Here is an 11956-nt window from a genome sequence, read left to right as displayed (position 1 = left end):
ACTCTACCAGCCTGGCTCCGTTCCCATGGCTCTCGGCCCTGCCCCATTCATTACAGTATATTATATGTAGATATCTATGCAACATGTTAGTGTTCTAAGAATCTTCAATAGTTTTTGCATTAGCACCCAATTCTGTTGCATATGCAAAATAATATGCTTCGAAGACAAAGAGATGAATGTAACGGAGATGTTCTTCAAACTGACTTATAAATAAAGAGGTGAATCTCATTAAATCTATAAAGAACATTTCCAGGTTATATTTCACCCCAAACTTGAAGTAATAAGAAATTATATTTTTTAAATAGTAAAAGTAAAGTAAATTAAGATTATTTGTTATTGTCCCCCTTGAGGCATCCTATGTTTATGTGTCACAAATGTACACACAAACAGAGAAATCCAATTTGCAGTGTTTTATTTAGGAGAATACAATATCGTAGTCCAGACAGGCAAGAGGTCAATATTCACAAAAGCAGTCCAACACAAGAAACATGACAAACACTAGGGAACAGGAGAAAGCAGGGTGACATAAACCAAGGACTCCATGAAACTGCTAGAAACAAACTAGGTATATGTATGTGTGTGTGTGTGTGTGTGTGTGTGTATATATATATATATATATATATATATATATATATATATATATATATATATATATGACAGGTGAAAATGATGAAAGTGGGAACAGCTGAGTGCAATTAACAGGTGTGCAATTAACAATGATGAATCGGACAAAGGCTTGTGGGAAATGTAGTGCCTGCAGTGGGGTGACTATATGGGGAAGTGAGACCACTAATGGACACCCAGGGATACACAGACCAGACACTGTGACACTATGTGACTTTCCTCTTTCAGAAAAATCCAATTAAAATTATATTACAAATTACCCCTTGCTCTTTCTGTAGGGGGAAGTGGGTGATTGTTGTCAACTGAAGAAGTGAAATAAAGTGGACGTATCTGTAATAAAACATCCCAATACACCTTTGATGGGTGAATAAAGGCCCACAGTAGTAAGATAAATATCCACATTTCAAATGTAATAAACTCTTTTTTTCTCAGTTCTGCTGACTGTGGGGAACCGTAGTTTAAATAAAAAGTACAATTTTCAATTTCAGTACACTTTACTGTTAAGGATTTAAATGACAGGCTTTTTTCAAGATTATATATGTATATCAAATATAGAAACCAATATTTTGTCGGGGGTATTGTTTTATGCTCTTCAGTTCTGTCTTTTGCTTAACATGAAAACACACACCATGCTCACTTGCCCCAAAAAAGGCCTTTAAATGAATTTACAACCACATTTGGGTGACAACCTTAAATTTGAACACAGATTTACACAATAATGCAACCCAAAATAATCTTCTGGCTTGAATCAGTGAATATTCTTAAATCTGTTTATTTAGATTAGATAAGATTTCACTTTATCGGCATTGCACATGTAAGATACAAAGCAATGAAATGCAGTTAGCATCTAACCAAAAGTGCAGGATATACAGTGTCTACAATATATTACAAATGTACATAAATAAGGCAGTACTATGGAAACAATTTACAGATCAAAATCAAACAGATTTTTTATCAATCAGCATGTTATACAGATAGGTGTACTATGAGCATACTAAACAGATGGATTATGTAACAAGTGTATGTACACTATAAGCAGAAATATCATTTATGCTAGTGCAATGGACATTAAAAAAGTGCATAGAAAAATATTCCAGTGTGCAATGGATTATTCAGTATTGTGGATAAACAGACAGTAGTGCAAATAATAATAAGTGGAAGTATTTTGTTGTTGTTGTGTGTGTGTGTGTGTGTGTGTATATATATATATTTCCATTGCAGTTGTTGTCACCATTAATGCGGCAACATGCATTTATGGCTTTTGACCTCTCAGTTGCGAATCTTGCGATGTTACCATATACCTTAACATGTTAGGCTCTAATCACATTTTGTAAGTAGCATGACAGAGAGGACCATTTAGCATGAATAAATGAATAAATAGACAAATAGATAAATATAATTATTTCATTAATTTTTTTCTTCAGCTCACTCAGCGGTGAAGTTGCATTCTCAATACAAATGTGACATTAAAACGTTTAATTTTGCAATATCCTTCTAATATCACTGGAAAGTACTGCATGTTATTGGAAAACATTTTTTTTTTGTCATCATCTGAACTACTAGCACATTATTAATTTATGTGGTTGGAGAGTCACTGACATAGTGGTTTGTGTGTTGTATTTAAAATATGCAACACGCTGACAAACTCTATACCTTTTTTAATTTTCTTGTCTTAGTTTAACTCTGCAAAGACTCTATATCTACAGATCACATGACTGTTAATGTTACCATGGAAGAAATGATCACTTTCTAAAAAACAAAAAAACAAAAATAGATTGTGAACATTTCTCTGTGGATCAGTAGTGGATTCATAGATATACAGTAGCAGTCAGAAGGACATTAACTATTTTGAAATTTATGTTGAGGAATAATGATTATTCATCCGAAAAATCCATTGTGAGTGGTGAATATTGAAGATATGTAGTTCTATTTAAATGTTTTATATGTAAAATACTGTACATCTGTTAGCACTGTTTGACAGTGTTTCCGCATTCAGAACGCCTTCACAGCATGACTATAACTGTACCTTAGTGAAAGCACTGCCTTATTCTATTCACTACAGGGACCCTGTAATAGCATATAGGTCATAAGCTACGGGAAACTCAATTATTTTGTGCAGAGAAGGCTAATAAAATCTAAGCAGCCATGATTGGTGTGCTTTTCTTTGCATGTAAGTACTGAAATTACAAAATCTATCATTAATGATCAATAAATGAAATCTCCACAAATGCTGGTGGTGTTGGTTTAAAAAAAAAAAGTATAATTTTTTTTAGATATCACAGTGAATCTATTCCTTAAATGTCAAGGTATGGTCCAATAACACACTTAATAAACAACTCAGTAAATGTACTGTTGTATTTATCAGGTTGAAAATGTCCCAAACTTCTTACCTTCTCAGGTCAAACGATTCATCAAGCTAAGATTTGGAGTGAAAATTCAGAAGTTCCAGAAGGTGGAAGACTGGAGGTTACTTGCAGCACATTTGGCTTTACAGAAAAGGCAGTTTATTCATATCTGTGTAAAAATGGTAAAGCTATTCGTATGAAAAAAGGGACAACTCGAAAAGACACCACCTTTAAAATAGACAGAATAGAAATGAACGCTTCAGGCAACTACAGCTGTGTGTTTTCAGAAGAGCACTTGGAAATAACCAAAGTGTCAGGATATGGTCAAAATTACATCTTCATAAATGTGATCGGTAAGATTCACAACACTTTTGCTTATAAAATATTGCATTACTTACAAATTGCCTTTTAATATGAGAGAAATGTTGGATATTGAAAGTCTGTGTGTGTGTGTGCGTTTGGGGGTGGTGGTGGGGGGGTGAACTTACATTTAATCCTAAGTTTTCTCTTTCTCGCCACAGAATCTTTTATTTATGCACAGATACATTTGCTCAAACCTGAGGTGCCAGTGGGAAGTGATGCTGAGTTTAACTGTTCGACGTCCAAACCTTTAAACAAAAACCAGTCCAAGAACATGATTTTGGTTTATCTCATAAATAATGGAACACCTGTTGAAGTTAATATTTGGGACACAGAGAAGATGATGACAACATTCACCCTCAGAGATGTCAGGATTGAAGATGCTGGGACATACAGTTGTGTTATATTGTTAAACATACTCCCTTACCGTGGAATGAGACTTCATCAAAATATGAAAGTCAATCTTGAGATTACTGGTAAGAATGGGAGGGGACAAACAAAACAAAACAATTTAGTATTATAATTTAATCAGTTCAGTGGAAGTTGTAAAAGTAGTTACTACAGAAATAATGAACTTTAAAAGAATATACTTGAGTGCAAACTGAATGTAATGTTTTCAGGCACTTAACAATGTCAATTGCAATTACATGAAGATGTGTTTATAATTTAAATGCAGCTATTATATTAGATGAAATTTAGAGTTGTTTTTAACCCACCTAATTAAGACTTAAGCGATGTGCAATTTTATAATGTTGTCTACAATATGGTTAAAGTGTGTTGCCTTCTGTACACCTTTACTGAAACGTGTATGTCATTTATTTACATATATTTGCAATTAAACATTTGTAATTAAGTTGTAATTTAGTGCATTTCAAATATAATAACTTTAAATGTAATAGTTAACAACACACATCAAAGTTAGTTTTACATGTTTATTTAAATGTGCATTAGTACAATATTAAACACATCAAAGTAAGTGCGTTGAAACATGACTAAAGATTTTTAAAACAATGATTTAAAATGTACTTTAAAATAAAACAATTCATAAAACATTATTTCGGTGCACACTTTTTAAGTGTTCTTAATTGTAAAAAGTGCTGTCTTGAACTTGAAAAGGTATTATTTTACCTATATTACATATTATATTACCTGAAAATACCTTATACAAGTATATACATTCAATATAAATAATGCATTATAGTTAACTACAGTACTAACCTATAAGAATTAAGTTAACTGTCAAAATAAGATATTTTTGTGTGTTTTTCTTTGACAGCGACATCTAATAGCAGCATTGACAAAGTCATATTTGTCGTAAGGTACTCTAGCATAGTTTTGCTCTTCAGTCTGTTGCTGGGAATCTCGGCACTGATCCGAAAACGAGGTAAAACTTTCTCTAGATCTGCAAACACTGACATTCAATTTTGTTGAATTGTTCTGTTTAAATCCTAAAAATATTTATTTATTTATTTATTTTTTTTGGTATGCCTGGATGCCTTAGAATCAACAATGAAAGGTCAGTTTGAAAAGCTACAAGAAATTAAAGTAAATTAAAAATGTAAAAACATCAGATATTAGATTTAAAACAATTTTAATGCATTCCTAGTCAACAGATCCCCCAAAAATATCAGAGTCAGAGCTCACAGTAACAAAAAATTTTTTCTACGAAGGTATTCATTTAATGGTTCTTGTTTCTTGTTGGATTATTTCTTATGGAAACAGAAGGTTTGGGTATGCTGTCACTATACATAACATCTGAGCTCATGGATTTCTATTAACTCTATTAACTTGTTTATTAACTTTCCTACATTGCAAAGTTTCCTGATCTCATGAGAAAATCTGACAACTTTACAATGTGGTAATATCATATGAATACGTACAATAATAGAAAAAAAAAATGTAAGCATGAAGTTTCATCAATAGGGAATATATAGGTAGATCGAATTAATTCATACAAATTCTATATTTTGCTGGTCCACTCATTCATAAAAGTTTTAGATATTTCTGTACATAAATGTAAGTGCTGGTGTTACATATTTGGGGATGGTTCACCCAAAAATGTTGGCTTACCCTTATGCCATCCCAAACCACTTTCTGTGGAATACAAAAGTTTCAGATTAGAAACTACAGAAAGACTATATATATATATATATATATATATATATATATATATATATATACAGTGGGGCTCGAAAGTTTGGGCACCCTTTGCAGAATCTGTGAAAATGCGAGTAATTTTAAAAAAATAAGAGAGATCATACTAAATGCATGTTATTTTTTATTTAGTACTGTCCTGAGTAAGATATTGTACATAAAGGATATTAACATTTAGTCCACAAGACAAAAAAATTGCTGAAATTATTAAAATAAGTACAATTTAACTTGATTTTCAAATTCCAAAAGTTTTCACCCCCCAGCTCTTAATGCATTTGTTATTTGTTAGTATTTGTTATTTGTAAGCATTTAGGAGTATACTTCAATTCTACAATACAGATAACCTCAAAGTTAAAGAAATGGACTAAAGCCCCTTAAAACTCCAGTTTCTCGACTCACTTCTTCTGTAATTTTATATCTTACATTAACAAATCTATCTTCCAGAAGTTAACAATCCTCACACATCTGGTACTGGTGACACACAACATGTTGTCTGGTAAGCCATAATTTATGTATAAATATGTTTTGTTCTGTTTTATCTTTGTGTTGTTTTCATCTCTTATTTTTCATACTTCTGACTGATTTCACGTCTTTTGTTTTGTCTGTTGCAATTTCAACTTTCATACGAATGATTGATTAGTTTCTCTCTCTTTTTTTCTTATTTATTTACTTTTTCAACACAAATGCTGTAAATCAATGTCCATAATGACTCAGGAGTGCCTCAGAGTTTGCTGATTCCTCTGAAAGTGGTAGGTCTGCACTGAATGAATGAATGAGTTAATGCGGTGTAATTATTAAAGCAAGTATTGTAAAAAACAGTAATATATACACAGAAATTTAGTCATTTTGTGCTGTGCAGTTACAGTGAATAGCCTTGTCTACATAACACAAATGTCTTTTATTTTTACAGATGAAGAGTATAATGACGTGGGAAGCATTACAGTATGATTAAATTATGCTGTTGCAACTTCGTGGTGTTACCTTTGCTTTTGCTATTTTACAACGGTTGCTTTTTGTGGTCTTTTTTAGCCTGTCTTTTTAAGTTTCTGGTTTAATCTGTTTGTAATCTGTTTATTGTCACTATTGTTGGTTTTTGTTTTATGACACGGACCTACTGACTGATTGTTGACTATCCCTTTAGTCACTTTTTTCATGTAAACATTACTGTAAATTATCTTTCAAGACTGGACATTAACTCCCAGCATTCATACAAAAATACAATATACATACTGTTAATGTAACATTACATTATAGAATACAAACTAATGTTGGTTTTATTTTATATATATATATATATATATATATAAATATTTATATAAATATATATATATATATATATATATATATATATATATATATATATATATATATATATATATATATATATATTATCTGCAGTGTGTTAGTGCTTTCACAAATGTATTGAAGAATATCTCACAATAAAATGCTTGGAATTGAAAGATATTTCACTAGGTATAGATCATATTTCCATGTTTTTTATGCACTTTACAAAATCGACCTTAATCGACGATATTTTAAAGGTTGATTGTACTGTGGAATGTACTAACTGTTAACATTACATAAAGAATACATTAAAGTCAATTTTATGTCATTTAATATGAATAAGTTAAAATAATAAAATACTAAGTAACTTATAAATAACACTGATGATACACTTTGTTTAATAATTGGGCCTTTTTTTGGTTAAAGCATGGGGACCTGTGATGGTATAGATTTGTTTTTCAGAATCAGTAGATATTTTAGCTCCATGTAGTGTTTTTAGTTATATTTGGCTGTGAAAGTAGAGTAATTCATGTTTTCTTCTGTGAAGTCCATTGACAGACCTGCCAACCTTGGAATTTCTTTTTGAGTACCGTCAGGTGGGCGGGTGAGGGGGTTAGGACCTTATGGGTTTTGGAGTGGGGGTAAACAGTTTACAGTTTTACTTTTAGCAATTTATTACTGTTTACTGTGACTATTAAGTACATTTTTGCTATTTACTTTATGTTATACAAAAAAAAAACTTTAATTAAATTTCAGTACACTTCTGTATAGGGCTTGGCAATATAAGCAAATATTATAACGCTGTATTTTTTGGCTGAAATAAAACACAGAATTTATTTAAATGGCAAGAAAAAAAAAAAAAACCCGCTATGAGTGGTTGAACTCTTCATCTTTTTCTGTTGATTGTTTTGAGTACTGCATGTGGACAGGGGCATCACTAGATTTTTGCATAGTTTAGATTGACAAATCGTACCAGCGTACTTTGAGGGTAAAATGCGTAGCCGGTATGCAAAATGCATACATGTTGGCAGGTCTGCATTGCAATAAGTATATACATCTTGTTTTGGAGGAAAGAAGTAGCTCTATCTACCCTGGTCTTAAATTGCTGGGGTATATTTTTAGCAATAGCCAAAAATACACTGCATGGGTCAAAATGATTGATTTTTCTTTTATGCCAAAATTCAGTATTGTATTAAGCAAAGATCATGTTCCATTAAGATATTTAGCAAATTTCCTACCGTAAATATATCAAAACTTATTTTTTTTGATTGGTAATATGCATTGCTGAGAATTCATTTGGACAACTTTAAAGGTGATTTTCTCAGTATTTTATTTTATTTTTTGCACCCTCAGATTCCAGATTTTCAAATAGTTGTATCTCGGCCAGATATTGTCTGATCCTTGTAAACCATAGATCAATTGAAAGTTTTATTTGAAATAAATTTATTCAGCTTTCAGATGATGTCTACATCTCAATTTTGAAAAATTTCCACTTAAGGCTGGTTTAGTGTATACACAAGATAGACTTAGAAAAGAACAAAGGACATCTATACCACAATTACGTAATATTGCAAATTCTGATTTTACAACATAATTGTTCATTTTCAAAAATATTATCTTTATTATCTTGAAAAAATATCAACAAAAAGTATAATGCACTGTGAAGGAAATCTGCTTATATTGTACAAATATTCAACTCATACGTGAAATTCAATTGATACTATCTTTTATATAATACTAACACTAAAATGTCTGTGTATGTCTATTTTTACTGCATAAAAGAATCAATATTTTTGCAGTGCTTGTAAACTAAACTTTCAGAGATATATCAACTGAGCAGAATGCAACGTCTTTAACTGCAGGAAACTACTTTATGTACAACTGCTTCTGTCGGTCTTTGAAGAGGCTAATGCAGTTATATTTTAGATAAATTGTTTCACATAAAAAATGATCTGAATTCTAAATTTCACTACTATAGTGTAGATTTACATTTGAGATACATTGGGTTTCTTTTTAGTAGTATTTCAGTGTAAATGCTTAAAACAGATTAAACTTGTCTAAACACATTTGCATAAAAACACCAAACTGAAATTGAAATAAAATTTTGGTGTGTTCACAAATTATTTGTTTTTCTTTGTTTACTTACATACTTTGTTCACTGTGTGCTTACATAAATGATATATCACAGGGAGATGATGTCTGGGTTTGTTGCAGTAGATAACTCTTAACTTGGAAACGTGCAGAAATAGATCAGAAAAACGCAACCAATGAAACACATAAAATATCCAGAATCAAACTAAACCAAACAGGAAAAATGTATACACAATGCAAATGAGTGAACTAATGAGATAATTAACAATTTATTAGATGACTGAAATGACTGATAAACCATACTGAAAAACTAGAGCAAAGGATGCTGATGAAAAGTCCATTATCATGACAGATGACTTCCGATTACAAAGAAGAACGAGTACAAAGAAGAACCACTTAAGCCATGTGTGTAAAATTGCACCTGATGGAAAATTTGCGAAAGGTTTCAGTGGTAGTGGCTTAGGTGTCTATGGGTATGACCTTTATGACACACAGTACACACTTAATAAGCATATTACAGAAGGTCAGAAGAGGCTAAATATGAATTGGCTGGTCAAATTGAGAAAAATTAAATCAACAGACAAGCAAACATATTTTGGGCAGTATTACAGGTTTTGAACTAATGGCCAAGTGCATATGCAACACATGTATAACCACACACACACACACACACACACACAATCACACATGCACCTCACATCCTGTATTTAACCACCTTCCTATCATTCATCTCTGCAAATGGCGCTTCACTAAAGGTGAAACTAGAAATAGAGCTAAGTTCTGCATCACACATCTAGTACTGCATTCATATATATCTATACATGTCTACTCATATAATAGCTTTAACCACAGTCAGTTGCACAGTAGTGGAAATTTACACAATGACTTTCTGTAGCTCAAATCCTCTGAACTTCAAACGACAACGAGCAAAATGCACAAATTTGCCTGCTTAGCGGGAGCAGCAACTATCTATAAACTCTGTTCAACCTTTTAATTAGTTTCTATAAAACCTGATTTCTGCATGCATTTTGTGTATACTTTGCTAAAAAGATGTCTTCAGTTCAAAGTGCACAGATGCCATGGGTGCATTCATCAATCTGAGAGGTAAGGGATTGTTCCTATACGATGTGGAGGAAGAGGATGACAAGGAAGAGCAAGACCAAGAACAGTCATTTAAGATGAAATTAGAGCTACTGTGACTGAGACTATGTTTTTGTGCATGAAATGAGAGAGGACCGGACACATAGTTCAACCAAATTCGAGCAGATTCTCTGTGGCTCCCATAATCAGTTAGAAAGTTCAAAAGAATAGTGGAAGAGAATCTTGTGTAGAATTGCAAACTACCATGTCAGGCTGGAAAACATGGTCCATGTTGACATAAATAACATTTTTTCCCCCTGTTGCCTGCCTGTGACATAGATGAAGTCCTCTGATTCATTTTTTTAAATGTACTGTATGTATGCATATATATACAGTTGTGTTCAAAATTATTCAACCCCCTAGAGACTGCAGTACTTTACAAATACAAGCTTTTCTGAAGATCCAGGATATAATAAAACTTGCATCTATAACAGTTCACTGGCATATTAAAAGTGATATTGTCAATATATAATGTAATATATTTGAGTTATAAGATTTTTTAATAATACTGCTATGTGATAATTATTCAACCCCTATTCAAAATTGCAGTTATTAAATCACTTATTTGCATGGTGGGGAATAAAACAGTCTCAAAACACAATTAAGCCTTTAGAAACTCTATTAAAAACAGAATTAGCTTGAGCTGTTACACATACAGTTAGCCCATGCATGTGTTGAAGTTGAGTAGCAAAAATGTCAACAGAGATCTCACAAAAGCAAAAGAGAAGAAATATTGTATTACTTTAGAAAGGCTAAGGCTATATGATGATTTCCAAGACATTGAAAGTTCCTAGAGACACAGCTTTCAGCCTTATTCCTTAGCTTAAAGTGTGTTTTACCAGAAAACCTTTGAGGGTGTGGAAGAAAAAGCACAATATCATAAAATGTTTAATCAGAGCAACTGAGAAAAAACCTGCAATGTATAGCCAAAGACTTGAGAGATGACCCGATGAAAGGAGGAAAACCATTTCAGAGCAGTGTGTAAGAAGAACAATAGACAAGTATGGCCTTCATGTTGAGACATCTTGATAAATACCACCCTTGATCAAGAAGAACAAATTGATAAAATTCATTTGTGTTGACCTCTGGAGCTCTGGAGGAATGTTATATGGAGTGATGTGACCAAACTGGAACTTTTTGGACCCATGGATCAGCAGTATGTCTGCTGTAAAAAAGGCAAAGCTCATAAGCAGAAGAACACCATCTCCATCCTCAAACTTGGAGGTGGATCAGTCCTGTTATGGGGTTTCTTTACTGTAGAAGGAAGTGGAAATCATGACTGTATGAAGGACATCATGGATTCTTTAAAGTGTCAGGCCATTTTGACAAGAATTGTGTTGCCTTTGGTGCAGAAACTGAAGTTGAAGATCAATGGACTTTCCTACAGTCCAGTCATCCCAAAGTACACATCCAAATCTACTTCTGTTTGGTTCAGGGATCAGTCATAGAATGTTCTTAAGTGGCCTGTTCAGTCTCCAGGCTTAATTCTCATAACAAATATTTTATTCACAATAGAATATAGATAACATATCAAATGTTGAAAGTGAGACATTTTGAATTATCATGCCAAATATTGGCTCAGTTTGGATTTCATGAGAGCTACACATTCCAAAAAAGTTGGTACAGGTAGCAATAAGAGGCTGGAAAAGTTAAATGTATATATAAGGAACAGCTGGAGAACCAATTTGCAATTTATTAGGTCACTGGCAACATGATTAGGTATAAAAAGAGCCTCTCAGAGTGACAGTGCTTCTCAGAAGTCAAGATGGGCAGATGATCACCAATTCCCCCAATGCTGTAACGAAAAATAGTGGAGAAATATCAGAAAGGAGTTTCTCAGAGAAAAATTGCAAAGAGTTTGAAGTTATCATCATCTACAGTGCCTAATATCATCTAGAGATTTAGAGAATCTGGAACAATCTCTCCGCATAAGGGTCAAGGCCAGACTGGATGCCTGT

General features: G+C 32.6%; 1 long non-coding RNA gene across 1 annotated transcript; it reads left to right on the top strand.

Annotated features, from left to right (window-relative positions):
* The first annotated feature begins 5901 nt into the window (after positions 1 to 5901).
* LOC127934509 (uncharacterized) lies at positions 5902 to 6773 on the top strand. Its single transcript, XR_008147780.1, has 3 exons — positions 5902 to 5979; positions 6198 to 6232; positions 6394 to 6773. It is a non-coding gene; the product is annotated as an uncharacterized LOC127934509 (long non-coding RNA).
* The last annotated feature ends 5183 nt before the right edge of the window (positions 6774 to 11956 follow it).

Source organism: Carassius gibelio, chromosome A18 (genome assembly GCF_023724105.1).
Source record: "Carassius gibelio isolate Cgi1373 ecotype wild population from Czech Republic chromosome A18, carGib1.2-hapl.c, whole genome shotgun sequence".
Classification (NCBI taxonomy): Eukaryota; Metazoa; Chordata; class Actinopteri; order Cypriniformes; family Cyprinidae; genus Carassius; species Carassius gibelio.
The sequence above is the reverse complement of the archived record's forward strand: the minus strand, read 5'-3'. Positions and strand labels throughout refer to the sequence as shown.